This window comes from Lethenteron reissneri, unplaced genomic scaffold (genome assembly GCF_015708825.2).
Source record: "Lethenteron reissneri isolate LAM-NWPU_2019-01 unplaced genomic scaffold, ASM1570882v1 scaffold_1802, whole genome shotgun sequence".
NCBI lineage: Eukaryota > Metazoa > Chordata > Hyperoartia > Petromyzontiformes > Petromyzontidae > Lethenteron > Lethenteron reissneri.
The window spans coordinates 1-16,535 of record NW_026891556.1 but is presented as its reverse complement, the minus strand read 5'-3'; the positions used below and the strand labels follow the sequence as shown (position 1 = coordinate 16,535).

The window sequence follows — 16,535 nt, the reverse complement described above, 5'->3', positions numbered from 1 at the left end:
TCATCAGCAGCAACATCAGCAGGAGCATCAGCAGCAGCAGTATCAGCAGCAGCAGCAGTATCATCATCAGCAGCAGCATCATCAACAGGAGCATCGACAGTGTCATTCACTGTGTCTCCCCCCCCCCCACCCCGCGTGCCCCCCCCCGTACCCCCCCCGTACCCCCCCCGTGCCCCCCCCCCGTGCCCCCCCCCAGGCGGCTACCACCCGGTGTGTGTGGGCGAGGTGTACAGCGAGCGCTACCGCGTGGTGCGCAAGCTGGGCTGGGGACACTTCTCTACCGTGTGGCTCTGCTGGGACCTCGCGTGAGCACTACAACAACAACAACAACCGCCATTCGCCACTAAGTGGCGGTGACGTCACCACGACGCTTGTGCCAGACCATGTGCACCTTGAGGCCACGTGAAGTGTCGAACGCCCGCTGGCAGGAGGTCACGGGGCAGACCCAGCAGGTGCCACGGGTCGACTGACCGAGATGACCGAGATGACTGGCTGATGCACCAACTGTGCCCCCTAATGTGCCAACTTTTGCTGTGCTTTAGTCTCCCGGCGCTCCGCTCGTTGTTGTGAGCGTCGCTCCTGGAGGGCGACTGCCTCCATCTGCCCAGTAGCGTCCTTCACGAGCCTCCTCCACAGAGGCCGATCTTGACACCGCTGGTACCAGTCATCGGCAAGTCCACTCAGCTCCACGTCCTCCTGTACCACATCACTCCATCTCTCTCTAGCCCGTGCCGCACCTGTTAAGCCCCCTCGATCCAGCCGAACAAAAGCTGTTTAGGCATGCGGTGACTTGGCATGCGGGCTACATGACCCAGCCAACGCAGCCTTGCCTGCCGGAGGTGCTCACCGATGGGACTTTGTCCAGATCTTTCAAGGATTTGTGAGCTCCTCACACAATCCAACCTGGTTAAACCCAGGATGGATCGTAGGCAGGCCAGCCTAAATGTTTCTAACCGGCGAAGATGTTACATTAGGGGGGTCCACGTTTTGCAAGCGTAGAGAAGGGAGGGAATGACTGTCGCCTAGAAGACCTGAAGCTTCGTGCGGAGCGACAGACAAGGTAGCTTCCACACAGCGTTACGCAACCGATGAAATAATGCTGCTCGCATTATAATGCCGCTCGCTGATTCGGAGTGAGACCTCTGATGTTAAACCGGAGCCGGTCATAAACACACTACCCAGATATGGGAAACTCTCCACTCTCTCCACAACTGCCCCATCACCAGATCATCGGCATACATAACATGGTTGAGCAATAGGGAGCCATCCCTTGACCGCACCCGGGTATCGATCAGCCTCTCATTATATCTGTACCAGATGGAAATTCTTCCGGTACAGCTATTGAAGGCCTCACAAACTATGTGGTCAAAATAGATGTTAAATAATGTGGGAGCCAGAGGACATCCCTGTCGCACCCCAAGGTGTACAGCGAATGGCTCCGACTCGCAGTAGTTTTACCTGGGCCCGCTAACCATCATGAAGGTCCTTAATGATCGTGAGCAGAGGGTCAGGGACTCCGAAAGCACGAAGAACAACCCAGAGCCCAGGCCTACTGATGGTATCATAGGCCTTGACCAGGTCTTGTTGGAATCCCTACACCTCTGCTGTAGCAGACGGACAGAAAATATGGCATCCATGCAGGACTGCCCTTTCCTGAAACCACATTGAGGCTCTGCAATCCTCTCCTCAGCGTGCCTAACAATGTGCCAGGAAAGATCCTTGCCAGGACCTTTCCTGGCACATTGAGGAGTGAGATGCCCCTTCCAGTCCTGCGGAACCCGTCCAGTGGTTCAGACTGTTGTTATGATGTCATGTAGGGCAGTCTGTGCACAAACGCCACCCTCCCTCAGCATTTTACTTGGGAGATCATCTCTGCCCGGTGCCTTTTCTGGTCTCAGACTCTGGATCGCCTTCAGTACTTCCCAACAGATGGCACCTCAGCCAGCCACTCACAGGGGGTGACTTCCAATATTTGGGGCACCGCAGCCTCCACAGGGTCATCCCCACTTTGTCCCATGATGTTTCCCATGTTGAGGGATTTCCCCTCCCCCAGGACTTCATAGAAATGCTCAGCAAATCTGCAAACCTGTTCCTGGGGATCGGAGATTGGATCGCCGTTTTTTCCCCTGATGATGGTAATAGGTGTGTTGCTGCAGGTTACTTTTTTGATGGAGTTAAAAAAAGATTTGTGATCGCGGGCCACTGAGGCAGACTCCATCTCCACAGCAACCAATGACCACCACCCATCCTTGCAGTGCCTCACGGCTCTCTGAACCTCCGAGCGAAGGCTGCAGTAAGCCTCCTCATTTTCTGACGTGGGATGCTGGAGACGATTAGAGTGGGCCTGTCGCTTTTTCTCAACCATCCTGAACACCTCTGTCAGCCAGGGTCTCTGGGGAGGTCTGGACCGCGTACCCAAAGCAGCCATTGCAGCTGCATGAGTCACAGTCCTAAACCTCGTCCATTTACCCTCAACATCAGGAGGAGTGGGGGACGATGCCAACCCCAGCTGCAAGTGATGATTACAGATGACAAGTCGATGGTCAGAGGGCAGATCAGCTCCACGGTAGGTCCTGGTGTCAAGGACATGGGCCCACATCCGCTGGTCTGTCACTACGTAGTTCAGCAGATGTTCTTGCTTGGACTTGGCATGCATCCATGATGTTGTGTGGATGCACCGATGCCAGAACAGCGTGTTGGTAATTACAAGCCCGTGGGCTGCACAAAAATCTAGCAGCGTCCTACTGTTATTATTGAGCTTATCTGGCCCATGCCTTCCAATCACTGCAGACCAGGTGCCAGCATCATGACCAACTCGGGCATTGAAATCACCCAACAAGATGACTCTATCCCGAGGGGCCACTTTAGCCAGCACCTGTGACAGGAGGTCATAGAAGGTATCTAACTCATCGGCCTTGCCTGCATCCCTCCACGGATGTTCGTCTTCGGTGGGGGCATAAGTAACCACGACCACCGCTCCTCGCCTCTGGTTGATAGGAAGGCGAGCTCAAAGTAGCCTGGGGCTTACAGCTTCCCACACCTCACCGCCACGCTCTCACACCCCTTCATTCTTTTGTTCAGAAGAAGAGCCGCACCCTGATGTTTGGCAGTCTCCTGCCCCGAGTAGAGGACTGTCCACCCCTCATGGTGGCAGGATCCAGAACTGGTCCACCGGACCTCCTGAATGCCACAGAGATCCAGGCGGTACCGGTCCAGCTCCCGACAGAGGAGTGGCAGCCTCTCATCCGCAGTCAGCATTCGAACATTCCACGTGGCCATCCATAGTGGCTTTTTGTTGTTTCTGGAGGAGCCCCAAGGGTAAAGATTCAATCTCTTGGCTCTGCCAGATGGGGTTTGGCCAGGAGATGTCATAGAACACACACACTCTCTCACCCCACTCACCATATACTCACTCACTCACCCAACACTCACTACCCACTGACTCACCATTTTGGTGGTGGTCAGGTTGGTGATGTTGATGGTCATGATGGTCATGATGGTGATGATGTTGGTGATAGTGATGATGTGATGTTGTTGATGTTGTTGATGTTAATGATGATGGTGATGTTGATGGTGTTGATGGTGTTTGATGTGATGATGTTGATGATGTTGGTGATGTTGTTGATGGTGGTGATGTTGATGGTGGTGATGTTGATGGTGGTGATGATGTTGGTGATGTTGATGATGAGCAGGGCGAGTGAGATTGTGGTGATGTTGATGGTGTTGGTGATGTTGATGGTGGTGATGATGTTGATGGTGGTGATGATGTTGATGTTGGTGACGTTGAGCAGGGCGTGTGAGATGGTGGTGATGTTGATGTTGGTGATGTTGATGCTGATGATGTTGATGTTGGTGTTGATGTTGGTGACGTTGAGCAGGGCGAGTGAGATGGTGGTGATGTTGATGGTGGTGATGTTGATGATGTTGATGGTGGTGATGATGTTGATGTTGGTGACGTTGAGCAGGGCGAGTGAGATGTTTATGTTGTTGATGACGTTGAGCAGGGCGAGTGAGATGGTGTTGATGGTGGTGATGTTGATGTTGGTGATGTTGAGCAGGGCGAGTGAGATGGTGTTGATGTTGATGTTGTTGATGTTGGTGACATTGTACAGGGCGAGTGAGATGGTGGTGATGTTGATGTTGGTGATGTTGATGGTGGTGATGTTGATGTGTTGATGTTGAGCAGGGCGCGTGAGATGGTGGGGATGTTGGTGATGATGATGGTGTTGAGCAGAGCGAGTGAGATGGTGGTGATGTTGTTGATGTTGGTGATGTTGAGCAGGGCGAGTGAGATCGTGGTGATGTTGTTGATGTTGATGGCGTTGAGCAGGGCGAGTGAGATGGTGGTGATGTTGATGTTGTTGTTGATGTTGAGCAGGGCGAGTGAGATGGTGGTGATGTTGGTGATGTTGTTGATGTTGTTGATGTTGAGCAGGGCGAGTGAGATGGTGGCCATGAAGGTTGTGAAGAGCGCCCAGCACTACACGGAGACAGCGCTTGATGAGATCCGCCTCCTGCGCTGTGTGAGCAGAACTCACCACTCACCACTCACTCACTCACCACTCACTCACTCGCCACTCACTCACTCACCACTCACTCACCACTCACTCACTCACTCACCACTCACTCACTACCTCACTCACCACTCACTCACTACCTCACTCACCACTCACTCACTACCTCACTCACCACTCACTCACCACTCACTACCTCACTCACTACCTCACTCACCACTCACTCACCACTCACTACCTCACTACCTCACTCACCACTCACTCACCACTCACTCAACACTCACTCACTCACCACTCACTCAACACCACTCACCACTCACTCACCACTCGCTCACCACTCACCACTCACTCCACTCACTCACTCACTCACTACCTCACTCACTCACTCACACTCACTCACCACTCACTCACTCACTCACCACTCACTCACCACTCACTCACTATCTCACCGACTCACCACTCACCACTTACTCACCACTCGCTCACCACTCGCTCACCACTCACTCACCCACTCACCACTCACTCACTCACCACTCACTCACTCACTACCTCACTCACCACTCAATCACTCACCACTCACTCACTCACTCACCACTCACTCACCACTCACTCACCACTCACTTACTATCTCACTGACTCACCACTCATCACTCACTCACCACTCACTCACCACTCACTCACCCACTCACCACTCACTCACTCACCACTCACTGATTTGATTGGCTGTCTGGGTGGTAGTGCTGTGATTGGTTGTCTGGGTGGTAGTGAAGTGATTGGCTGTCTGGGTGGTAGTGATGTGATTGGTTGTCTGGGTGGTAGTGATGTGATTGGTTGTGTGGGTGGTAGTGATGTTGGTTGTGTGGGTGGTAGTGAAGTGATTGGTTGTCTGGGTGGTAGTGAAGTGATTGGTTGTGTGAGTGGTAGTGACGTGATTGGTTGTCTGGGTGGTAGTGATGTGATTGGTTGTGTGGGTGGTAGTGATGTGATTGGTTGTCTGGGTGGTAGTGAAGTGATTGGTTGTGTGAGTGGTAGTGACGTGATTGGTTGTCTGGGTGGTAGTGATGTGATTGGTTGTCTGGGTGGTAGTGATGTGATTGGTTGTCTGGGTGGTAGTGAAGTGATTGGTTGTGTGAGTGGTAGTGACGTAATTGGTTGTCTGGGTGGTAGTGATGTGATTGGTTGTGTGGGTGGTAGTGAAGTGATTGGTTGTCTAGGTGGTAGTGATGTGATTGGTTGTCTGGGTGGTAGTGATGTGATTGGTTGTGTGGGTGGTAGTGAAGTGATTGGTTGTCTGGGTGGTAGTGAAGTGATTGGTTGTGTGAGTGGTAGTGACGTGATTGGTTGTCTGGGTGGTAGTGATGTGATTGGTTGTGTGGGTGGTAGTGATGTGATTGGTTGTCTGGGTGGTAGTGAAGTGATTGGTTGTGTGAGTGGTAGTGACGTGATTGGTTGTCTGGGTGGTAGTGATGTGATTGGTTGTCTGGGTGGTAGTGATGTGATTGGTTGTCTGGGTGGTAGTGAAGTGATTGGTTGTGTGAGTGGTAGTGACGTGATTGGTTGTCTGGGTGGTAGTGATGTGATTGGTTGTGTGGGTGGTAGTGAAGTGATTGGTTTGTGAGTGGTAGTGACGTGATTGGTTGTCTGGGTGGTAGTGATGTGATTGGTTGTGTGGGTGGTAGTGAAGTGATTGGTTGTCTGGGTGGTAGTGATGTGATTGGTTGTCTGGGTGGTAGTGATGTGATTGGTTGTCTGGGTGGTAGTGAAGTGATTGGCTGTGTGGGTGGTAGTGATGTGATTGGTTGTCTGGGTGGTAGTGATGTGATTGGTTGTCTGGGTGTAGTGATGTGATTGGCTGTCTGGGTGGTAGTGATGTGATTGGTTGTGTGAGTGGTAGTGAAGTGATTGGTTGTCTGGGTGGTAGTGATGTGATTGGTTGTCTGGGTGGTAGTGAAGTGATTGGTTGTGTGGGTGGTAGTGAAGTGATTGGCTGTGTGGGTGGTAGTGAAGTGATTGGTTGTGTGAGTGGTAGTGAAGTGATTGGTTGTCTGGGTGGTAGTGATGTGATTGGTTGTCTGGGTGGTAGTGAAGTGATTGGTTGTGTGGGTGGTAGTGAAGTGATTGGCTGTCTGGGTGGTAGTGATGTGATTGGTTGTGTGAGTGGTAGTGAAGTGATTGGCTGTCTGGGTGGTAGTGATGTGATTGGTTGTCTGGGTGGTAGTGAAGTGATTGGTTGTGTGGGTGGTAGTGATGTGATTGGTTGTGGGGTGGTAGTGAAGTGATTGGTTGTGTGAGTGGTAGTGAAGTGATTGGTTGTCTGGGTGGTAGTGATGGATTGGTTGTCTGGGTGGTAGTGACGTGATTGGTTGTGTGGGTGGTAGTGATGTGATTGGTTGTGTGGGTGGTAGTGACGTGATTGGTTGTCTGGGTGGTAGTGATGTGATTGGCTGTCTGGGTGGTAGTGATGTGATTGGTTGTCTGGGTGGTAGTGATGTGATTGGTTGTCTGGGTGGTAGTGATGTGATTGGTTGTCTGGGTGGTAGTGAAGTGATTGGTTGTGTGGGTGGTAGTGATGTGATTGGTGGTCTGGGTGGTAGTGATGTGATTGGTTGTCTGGGTGGTAGTGATGTGATTGGTTGTCTGGGTGGTAGTGATGTGATTGGTTGTGTGGGTGGTAGTGATGTGATTGGTTGTCTGGGTGGTAGTGATGTGATTGGTTGTCTGGGTGGTAGTGAAGTTATTGGTTGTGTGGGTGGTAGTGATGTGATTGGTTGTCTGGGTGGTAGTGATGTGATTGGTTGTGTGGGTGGTAGTGATGTGATTGGTTGTCTGGGTGGTAGTGATGTGATTGGTTGTCTGGGTGGTAGTGAAGTGATTGGTTGTGTGGGTGGTAGTGATGTGATTGGTTGTCTGGGTGGTAGTGATATGATTGGTTGTCTGGGTGGTAGTGATGTGATTGGTTGTCTGGGTGGTAGTGATGTGATTGGTTGTCTGGGTGGTAGTGAAGTGATTGGTTGTCTGGGTGGTAGTGATGTGATTGGTTGTCTGGGTGGTAGTGATGTGATTGGTTGTCTGGGTGGTAGTGATGTGATTGGTTGTCTGGGTGGTAGTGAAGTGATTGGTTGTCTGGGTGGTAGTGATGTGATTGGTTGTCTGGGTGGTAGTGATGTGATTGGTTGTGTGGGTGGTAGTGATGTGATTGGTTGTCTGGGTGGTAGTGATGTGATTGGTTGTCTGGGTGGTAGTGAAGTGATTGGTTGTGTGGGTGGTAGTGATGTGATTGGTTGTGTGGGTGGTAGTGATGTGATTGGTTGTGTGGGTGGTAGTGAAGTGATTGGTTGTGTGGGTGGTAGTGAAGTGATTGGTTGTGTGGGTGGTAGTGATGTGATTGGTTGTCTGGGTGGTAGTGATGTGATTGGTTGTGTGGGTGGTAGTGATGTGATTGGTTGTCTGGGTGGTAGTGATATGATTGGCTGTCTGGGTGGTAGTGAAGTGATTGGTTGTCTGGGTGGTAGTGAAGTGATTGGCTGTCTGGGTGGTAGTGATGTGATTGGTTGTGTGGGTGGTAGTGAAGTGATTGGTTGTGTGGGTGGTAGTGATGTGATTGGTTGTCTGGGTGGTAGTGATGTGATTGGTTGTCTGGGTGGTAGTGATGTGATTGGTTGTCTGGGTGGTAGTGATGTGATTGGTTGTCTGGGTGGTAGTGATGTGATTGGTTGTCTGGGTGGTAGTGATGTGATTGGTTGTGTGGGTGGTAGTGATGTGATTGGTTGTCTGGGTGGTAGTGATGTGATTGGTTGTCTGGGTGGTAGTGAAGTTATTGGTTGTGTGGGTGGTAGTGATGTGATTGGTTGTCTGGGTGGTAGTGATGTGATTGGTTGTGTGGGTGGTAGTGATGTGATTGGTTGTCTGGGTGGTAGTGATGTGATTGGTTGTCTGGGTGGTAGTGAAGTGATTGGTTGTGTGGGTGTAGTGATGTGATTGGTTGTCTGGGTGGTAGTGATGTGATTGGTTGTCTGGGTGGTAGTGATGTGATTGGTTGTCTGGGTGGTAGTGATGTGATTGGTTGTCTGGGTGGTAGTGATGTGATTGGTTGTCTGGGTGGTAGTGAAGTGATTGGTTGTCTGGGTGGTAGTGATGTGATTGGTTGTCTGGGTGGTAGTGATGTGATTGGTTGTCTGGGTGGTAGTGATGTGATTGGTTGTCTGGGTGGTAGTGAAGTGATTGGTTGTCTGGGTGGTAGTGATGTGATTGGTTGTCTGGGTGGTAGTGATGTGATTGGTTGTGTGGGTGGTAGTGATGTGATTGGTTGTCTGGGTGGTAGTGATGTGATTGGTTGTCTGAGTGGTAGTGAAGTGATTGGTTGTGTGGGTGGTAGTGATGTGATTGGTTGTGTGGGTGGTAGTGATGTGATTGGTTGTGTGGGTGGTAGTGAAGTGATTGGTTGTGTGGGTGGTAGTGAAGTGATTGGTTGTGTGGGTGGTAGTGATGTGATTGGTTGTCTGGGTGGTAGTGATGTGATTGGTTGTGTGGGTGGTAGTGATGTGATTGGTTGTCTGGGTGGTAGTGATATGATTGGCTGTCTGGGTGGTAGTGAAGTGATTGGTTGTCTGGGTGGTAGTGAAGTGATTGGCTGTCTGGGTGGTAGTGATGTGATTGGTTGTGTGGGTGGTAGTGAAGTGATTTTGTTGGGTGGTAGTGATGTGATTGGTTGTCTGGGTGGTAGTGATGTGATTGGTTGTCTGGGTGGTAGTGATGTGATTGGTTGTCTGGGTGGTAGTGATGTGATTGGTTGTCTGGGTGGTAGTGATGTGATTGGTTGTCTGGGTGGTAGTGATGTGATTGGTTGTCTGGGTGGTAGTGATGTGATTGGTTGTCTGGGTGGTAGTGATGTGATTGGTTGTCTGGGTGGTAGTGATGTGATTGGTTGTGTGGGTGGTAGTGATGTGATTGTGTGTGTGAGGGTATGAAGTGATTGGTTGTCTGGGTGGTAGTGAAGTGATTGGTTGTGTGGGTGGTAGTGATGTGATTGGTTGTGTGAGTGGTAGTGAAGTGATTGGTTGTCTGGGTGGTAGTGATGTGATTGGCTGTCTGGGTGGTAGTGAAGTGATTGGTTGTGTGGGTGGTAGTGAAGTGATTGGTTGTCTGGGTGGTAGTGATGTGATTGGCTGTCTGGGTGGTAGTGAAGTGATTGGTTGTGTGGGTGGTAGTGATGTGATTGGTGGTCTGGGTGGTAGTGATGTGATTGGTTGTCTGGGTGGTAGTGATGTGATTGGTTGTCTGGGTGGTAGTGATGTGATTGGTTGTGTGGGTGGTAGTGATGTGATTGGCTGTCTGGGTGGTAGTGATGTGATTGGTTGTCTGGGTGGTAGTGAAGTGATTGGTTGTGTGGGTGGTAGTGATGTGATTGGTGGTCTGGGTGGTAGTGATGTGATTGGTTGTCTGGGTGGTAGTGATGTGATTGGTTGTCTGGGTGGTAGTGATGTGATTGGTTGTCTGGGTGGTAGTGATGTGATTGGTTGTCTGGGTGGTAGTGATGTGATTGGTTGTCTGGGTGGTAGTGAAGTTATTGGTTGTGTGGGTGGTAGTGATGTGATTGGTTGTCTGGGTGGTAGTGATGTGATTGGTTGTCTGGGTGGTAGTGATGTGATTGGTTGTCTGGGTGGTAGTGAAGTGATTGGTTGTGTGGGTGGTAGTGATGTGATTGGTTGTCTGGGTGGTAGTGATGTGATTGGTTGTCTGGGTGGTAGTGATGTGATTGGTTGTCTGGGTGGTAGTGATGTGATTGGTTGTCTGGGTGGTAGTGAAGTGATTGGTTGTCTGGGTGGTAGTGATGTGATTGGTTGTCTGGTGGTAGTGATGTGATTGGTTGTCTGGGTGGTAGTGATGTGATTGGTTGTCTGGGTGGTAGTGAAGTGATTGGTTGTCTGGGTGGTAGTGATGTGATTGGTTGTGTGGGTGGTAGTGATGTGATTGGTTGTCTGGGTGGTAGTGATGTGATTGGTTGTCTGGGTGGTAGTGAAGTGATTGGTTGTGTGGGTGGTAGTGATGTGATTGGTTGTGTGGGTGGTAGTGATGTGATTGGTTGTGTGGGTGGTAGTGAAGTGATTGGTTGTGTGGGTGGTAGTGAAGTGATTGGTTGTGTGGGTGGTAGTGATGTGATTGGTTGTCTGGGTGGTAGTGATGTGATTGGTTGTGTGGGTGGTAGTGAGTGATTGGTTGTCTGGGTGGTAGTGATATGATTGGCTGTCTGGGTGGTAGTGAAGTGATTGGTTGTCTGGGTGGTAGTGAAGTGATTGGCTGTCTGGGTGGTAGTTGTGATTGGTTGTGTGGGTGGTAGTGAAGTGATTGGTTGTCTGGGTGGTAGTGATGTGATTGGTTGTCTGGGTGGTAGTGATGTGATTGGTTGTGTGGGTGGTAGTGATGTGATTGGTTGTCTGGGTGGTAGTGATGTGATTGGTTGTCTGAGTGGTAGTGAAGTGATTGGTTGTGTGGGTGGTAGTGTGTGATTGGTTGTGTGGGTGTAGTGATGTGATTGGTTGTGTGGGTGGTAGTGAAGTGATTGGTTGTGTGGGTGGTAGTGAAGTGATTGGTTGTGTGGGTGGTAGTGATGTGATTGGTTGTCTGGGTGGTAGTGATGTGATTGGTTGTGTGGGTGGTAGTGATGTGATTGGTTGTCTGGGTGGTAGTGATATGATTGGCTGTCTGGGTGGTAGTGAAGTGATTGGTTGTCTGGGTGGTAGTGAAGTGATTGGCTGTCTGGGTGGTAGTGATGTGATTGGTTGTGTGGGTGGTAGTGAAGTGATTGGTTGTGTGGGTGGTAGTGATGTGATTGGTTGTCTGGGTGGTAGTGATGTGATTGGTTGTCTGGGTGGTAGTGTGTGATTGGTTGTCTGGGTGGTAGTGATGTGATTGGTTGTCTGGGTGGTAGTGATTGATTGGTGTCTGGGTGGTAGTGATGTGATTGGTTGTCTGGGTGGTAGTGATGTGATTGGTTGTCTGGGTGGTAGTGATGTGATTGGTTGTCTGGGTGGTAGTGATGTGATTGGTTGTGTGGGTGGTAGTGATGTGATTGGTTGTGTGAGTGGTAGTGAAGTGATTGGTTGTCTGGGTGGTAGTGAAGTGATTGGTTGTCTGGGTGGTAGTGATGTGATTGGTTGTGTGGGTGGTAGTGATGTGATTGGTTGTCTGGGTGGTAGTGATGTGATTGGTTGTCTGGGTGGTAGTGAAGTGATTGGTTGTGTGGGTGGTAGTGATGTGATTGGTTGTGTTGGTAGTGATGTGATTGGTTGTGTGTGTGGTAGTGAAGTGATTGGTTGTGTGGGTGGTAGTGAAGTGATTGGTTGTGTGGGTGGTAGTGATGTGATTGGTTGTCTGGGTGGTAGTGATGTGATTGGTTGTGTGGGTGGTAGTGATGTGATTGGTTGTCTGGGTGGTAGTGATATGATTGGCTGTCTGGGTGGTAGTGAAGTGATTGGTTGTCTGGGTGGTAGTGAAGTGATTGGCTGTCTGGGTGGTAGTGATGTGATTGGTTGTGTGGGTGGTAGTGAAGTGATTGGTTGTGTGGGTGGTAGTGATGTGATTGGTTGTCTGGGTGGTAGTGATGTGATTGGTTGTCTGGGTGGTAGTGATGTGATTGGTTGTCTGGGTGGTAGTGATGTGATTGGTTTGTCTGGGTGGTAGTGATGTGATTGGTTGTCTGGGTGGTAGTGATGTGATTGGTTGTCTGGGTGGTAGTGATGTGATTGGTTGTCTGGGTGGTAGTGATGTGATTGGTTGTCTGGGTGGTAGTGATGTGATTGGTTGTCTGGGTGGTAGTGATGTGATTGGTTGTGTGGGTGGTATTGTGATTGGTTGTGTGAGTGGTAGTGAAGTGATTGGTTGTCTGGGTGGTAGTGAAGTGATTGGTTGTGTGGGTGGTAGTGATGTGATTGGTTGTGTGAGTGGTAGTGAAGTGATTGGTTGTCTGGGTGGTAGTGATGTGATTGGCTGTCTGGGTGGTAGTGAAGTGATTGGTTGTGTGGGTGGTAGTGAAGTGATTGGTTGTCTGGGTGGTAGTGATGTGATTGGCTGTCTGGGTGGTAGTGAAGTGATTGGTTGTGTGGGTGGTAGTGATGTGATTGGTGGTCTGGGTGGTAGTGATGTGATTGGTTGTCTGGGTGGTAGTGATGTGATTGGTTGTCTGGGTGGTAGTGATGTGATTGGTTGTGTGGGTGGTAGTGATGTGATTGGCTGTCTGGGTGGTAGTGATGTGATTGGTTGCTGGGTGGTAGTGAAGTGATTGGTTGTGTGGGTGGTAGTGATGTGATTGGTGGTCTGGGTGGTAGTGATGTGATTGGTTGTCTGGGTGGTAGTGATGTGATTGGTTGTCTGGGTGGTAGTGTGATTGGTTGTCTGGGTGGTAGTGATGTGATTGGTTGTCTGGGTGGTAGTGATGTGATTGGTTGTCTGGGTGGTAGTGAAGTTATTGGTTGTGTGGGTGGTAGTGATGTGATTGGTTGTCTGGGTGGTAGTGATGTGATTGGTTGTGTGGGTGGTAGTGATGTGATTGGTTGTCTGGGTGGTAGTGATGTGATTGGTTGTCTGGGTGGTAGTGAAGTGATTGGTTGTGTGGGTGGTAGTGATGTGATTGGTTGTCTGGGTGGTAGTGATGTGATTGGTTGTCTGGGTGGTAGTGATGTGATTGGTTGTCTGGGTGGTAGTGATGTGATTGGTTGTCTGGGTGGTAGTGAAGTGATTGGTTGTCTGGGTGGTAGTGATGTGATTGGTTGTCTGGGTGGTAGTGATGTGATTGGTTGTCTGGGTGGTAGTGATGTGATTGGTTGTCTGGGTGGTAGTGAAGTGATTGGTCTGGGTGGTAGTGATGTGATTGGTTGTGTGGGTGGTAGTGATGTGATTGGTTGTCTGGGTGGTAGTGATGTGATTGGTTGTCTGGGTGGTAGTGAAGTGATTGGTTGTGTGGGTGGTAGTGATGTGATTGGTTGTGTGGGTGGTAGTGATGTGATTGGTTGTGTGGGTGGTAGTGAAGTGATTGGTTGTGTGGGTGGTAGTGAAGTGATTGGTTGTGTGGGTGGTAGTGATGTGATTGGTTGTCTGGGTGGTAGTGATGTGATTGGTTGTGTGGGTGGTAGTGATGTGATTGGTTGTCTGGGTGGTAGTGATATGATTGGCTGTCTGGGTGGTAGTGAAGTGATTGGTTGTCTGGGTGGTAGTGAAGTGATTGGCTGTCTGGGTGGTAGTGATGTGATTGGTTGTGTGGGTGGTAGTGAAGTGATTGGTTGTGGGGTGGTAGTGATGTGATTGGTTGTCTGGGTGGTAGTGATGTGATTGGTTGTCTGGGTGGTAGTGATGTGATTGGTTGTCTGGGTGGTAGTGATGTGATTGGTTGTCTGGGTGGTAGTGATGTGATTGGTTTGTGGGTGGTAGTGATGTGATTGGTTGTTGGGTGGTAGTGATGTGATTGGTTGTGTGGGTGGTAGTGATGTGATTGGTTGTGTGGGTGGTAGTGATGTGATTGGTTGTCTGGGTGGTAGTGATGTGATTGGTTGTCTGGGTGGTAGTGATGTGATTGGTTGTCTGGGTGGTAGTGATGTGATTGGTTGTCTGGGTGGTAGTGATGTGATTGTTTGTGTGGGTGGTAGTGATGTGATTGGTTGTGTGAGTGAGTGAAGTGATTGGTTGTCTGGGTGGTAGTGAAGTGATTGGTTGTGTGGGTGGTAGTGATGTGATTGGTTGTGTGAGTGGTAGTGAAGTGATTGGTTGTCTGGGTGGTAGTGATGTGATTGGCTGTCTGGGTGGTAGTGAAGTGATTGGTTGTGTGGGTGGTAGTGAAGTGATTGGTTGTCTGGGTGGTAGTGATGTGATTGGCTGTCTGGGTGGTAGTGAAGTGATTGGTTGTGTGGGTGGTAGTGAAGTGATTGGTTGTCTGGGTGGTAGTGATGTGATTGGTTGTGTGAGTGGTAGTGAAGTGATTGGTTGTGTGGGTGGTAGTGATGTGATTGGTTGTCTGGGTGGTAGTGATGTGATTGGTTGTGTGGGTGGTAGTGATGTGATTGGTTGTCTGGGTGGTAGTGATGTGATTGGTTGTCTGGGTGGTAGTGATGTGATTGGTTGTGTGGGTGGTAGTGATGTGATTGGTTGTCTGGGTGGTAGTGATGTGATTGGTTGTCTGGGTGGTAGTGATGTGATTGGTTGTCTGGGTGGTAGTGATGTGATTGGTTGTCTGGGTGGTAGTGATGTGATTGGTTGTGTGGGTGGTAGTGATGTGATTGGTTGTGTGGGTGGTAGTGATGTGATTGGTTGTCTGGGTGGTAGTGATGTGATTGGTTGTGTGGGTGGTAGTGATGTGATTGGTTGTGTGAGTGGTAGTGATGTGATTGGTTGTGTGAGTGGTAGTGAAGTGATTGGTTGTGTGGGTGGTAGTGATGTGATTGGTTGTGTGAGTGGTAGTGAAGTGATTGGTTGTCTGGGTGGTAGTGATGTGATTGGCTGTCTGGGTGGTAGTGAAGTGATTGGTTGTGGGTGGGTGGTAGTGAAGTGATTGGTTGTCTGGGTGGTAGTGATGTGATTGGTTGTCTGGGTGGTAGTGATGTGATTGGTTGTCTGGGTGGTAGTGATGTGATTGGTTGTCTGGGTGGTAGTGATGTGATTGGTTGTTTGGGTGGTAGTGATGTGATTGGTTGTGTGGGTGGTAGTGATGTGATTGGTTGTCTGGGTGGTAGTGAGCTCGTTGGTGATTGGCCGGTGTGGCTGGGTGACCCAGGTGCGTGACGCTGACCCCACGGACGCCAGGAGGAGCCGCGTGGTCGCGCTCCGGGACGAGTTCCGGTCACCGGGGTCAACGGCACACGTATCCTCGGGGTCACGGAGTCACGGGGGGTCACAGGGAGACATGGGGACACGGGGTCACGGGGACGGGGTCACAGGGAGACATCGGGTCACGGGGTCAACGGCACGCGTATCCTCGGGGTCACGGGGGGTCACAGGGAGACATGGGACATGGGTCACGGACTCATAGGGAGACACGGGGTCACGGGGTCATGGGGACACGGGGAGATAAGGGGACGTGGGGACACGGAGACACGGGTACACTGGGTCCGGGGTGCACGGCGTCACGGGGAGACGTGGGGACACGGGGTCATAGGGGCACGAGTACACGTGGTGACGTGGGAACATGGAGACACGGGGAGACACGGGGTGAGACACGGGGTGACACGGAGTGAGACACGGGGTGAGACACGGGGAGAGACACGGGGAGAGACACGGGGAGACACGGGCTCACACACGGGGAGACACACGGGGAGACACACGGGGAGACACGGTGAGACACGGGGTGAGACACGGGGTGAGACACGGAGTGAGACACGGGGTGAGACACGGGTTGAGACACGGGGTGAGACACGGGGTGAGACACGGGGGGTGAGACACGAGGTGAGACATGGGGAGACACGGGCTCACACACGGGGAGACACTGGGAGACACACGGGGAGACACGGGCTCACACACGGGGACACGGAGATATGCGGGGAGTCGCCGTGTGCTTGGCGATGGAGAGACGCGGAGACACGTGTCGGAGACAATGAGACACATGGGGAGATGCGGGCAGACAGAGAGACACGGTAGACAGAGAGACACAGGTAGACAGGGAGACAGGGGGGAGACACGGGGAAACACGGGGGTAGATACGGGATGGGGGGGGGGGGCACGGGGGGTGGGGGAGACACGGGGTGAGGCACGGGATGGAGACATGGGGGAGACACGGGGTGAGACACGGGGGGTGAGACACGGGATGGAGACACGGGGGGTGAGACACACGGGGGGTGAGACACGGGGTTGTCGCTGTGACCTTGACGAGCGCGCTGCGCTGCGCTAGACGTGTGCGTGGTGATGGAGCTGCTGGGCGCCCACCTGCTGCGCTGGATCGCTCGCTCGCACTACCACGGCCTGCCGCTCGCCTGCGTGCGCGCCATCACCACGCAGGTACACGCCATCGTCACCATCATCGTCACCATCATCGTCACCATC

At 51.2% G+C, this 16,535-nt stretch overlaps 1 long non-coding RNA gene across 1 annotated transcript; it reads left to right on the top strand.

Moving 5' to 3' along the window:
• Nucleotides 1-195: 195 nt before the first annotated feature.
• Nucleotides 196-15,338, top strand: LOC133339318 (uncharacterized). The gene is made up of 3 exons (XR_009754708.1): nt 196-305; nt 4,436-4,523; nt 15,274-15,338. It is a non-coding gene; the product is annotated as an uncharacterized LOC133339318 (long non-coding RNA).
• The last annotated feature ends 1,197 nt before the right edge of the window (nt 15,339-16,535 follow it).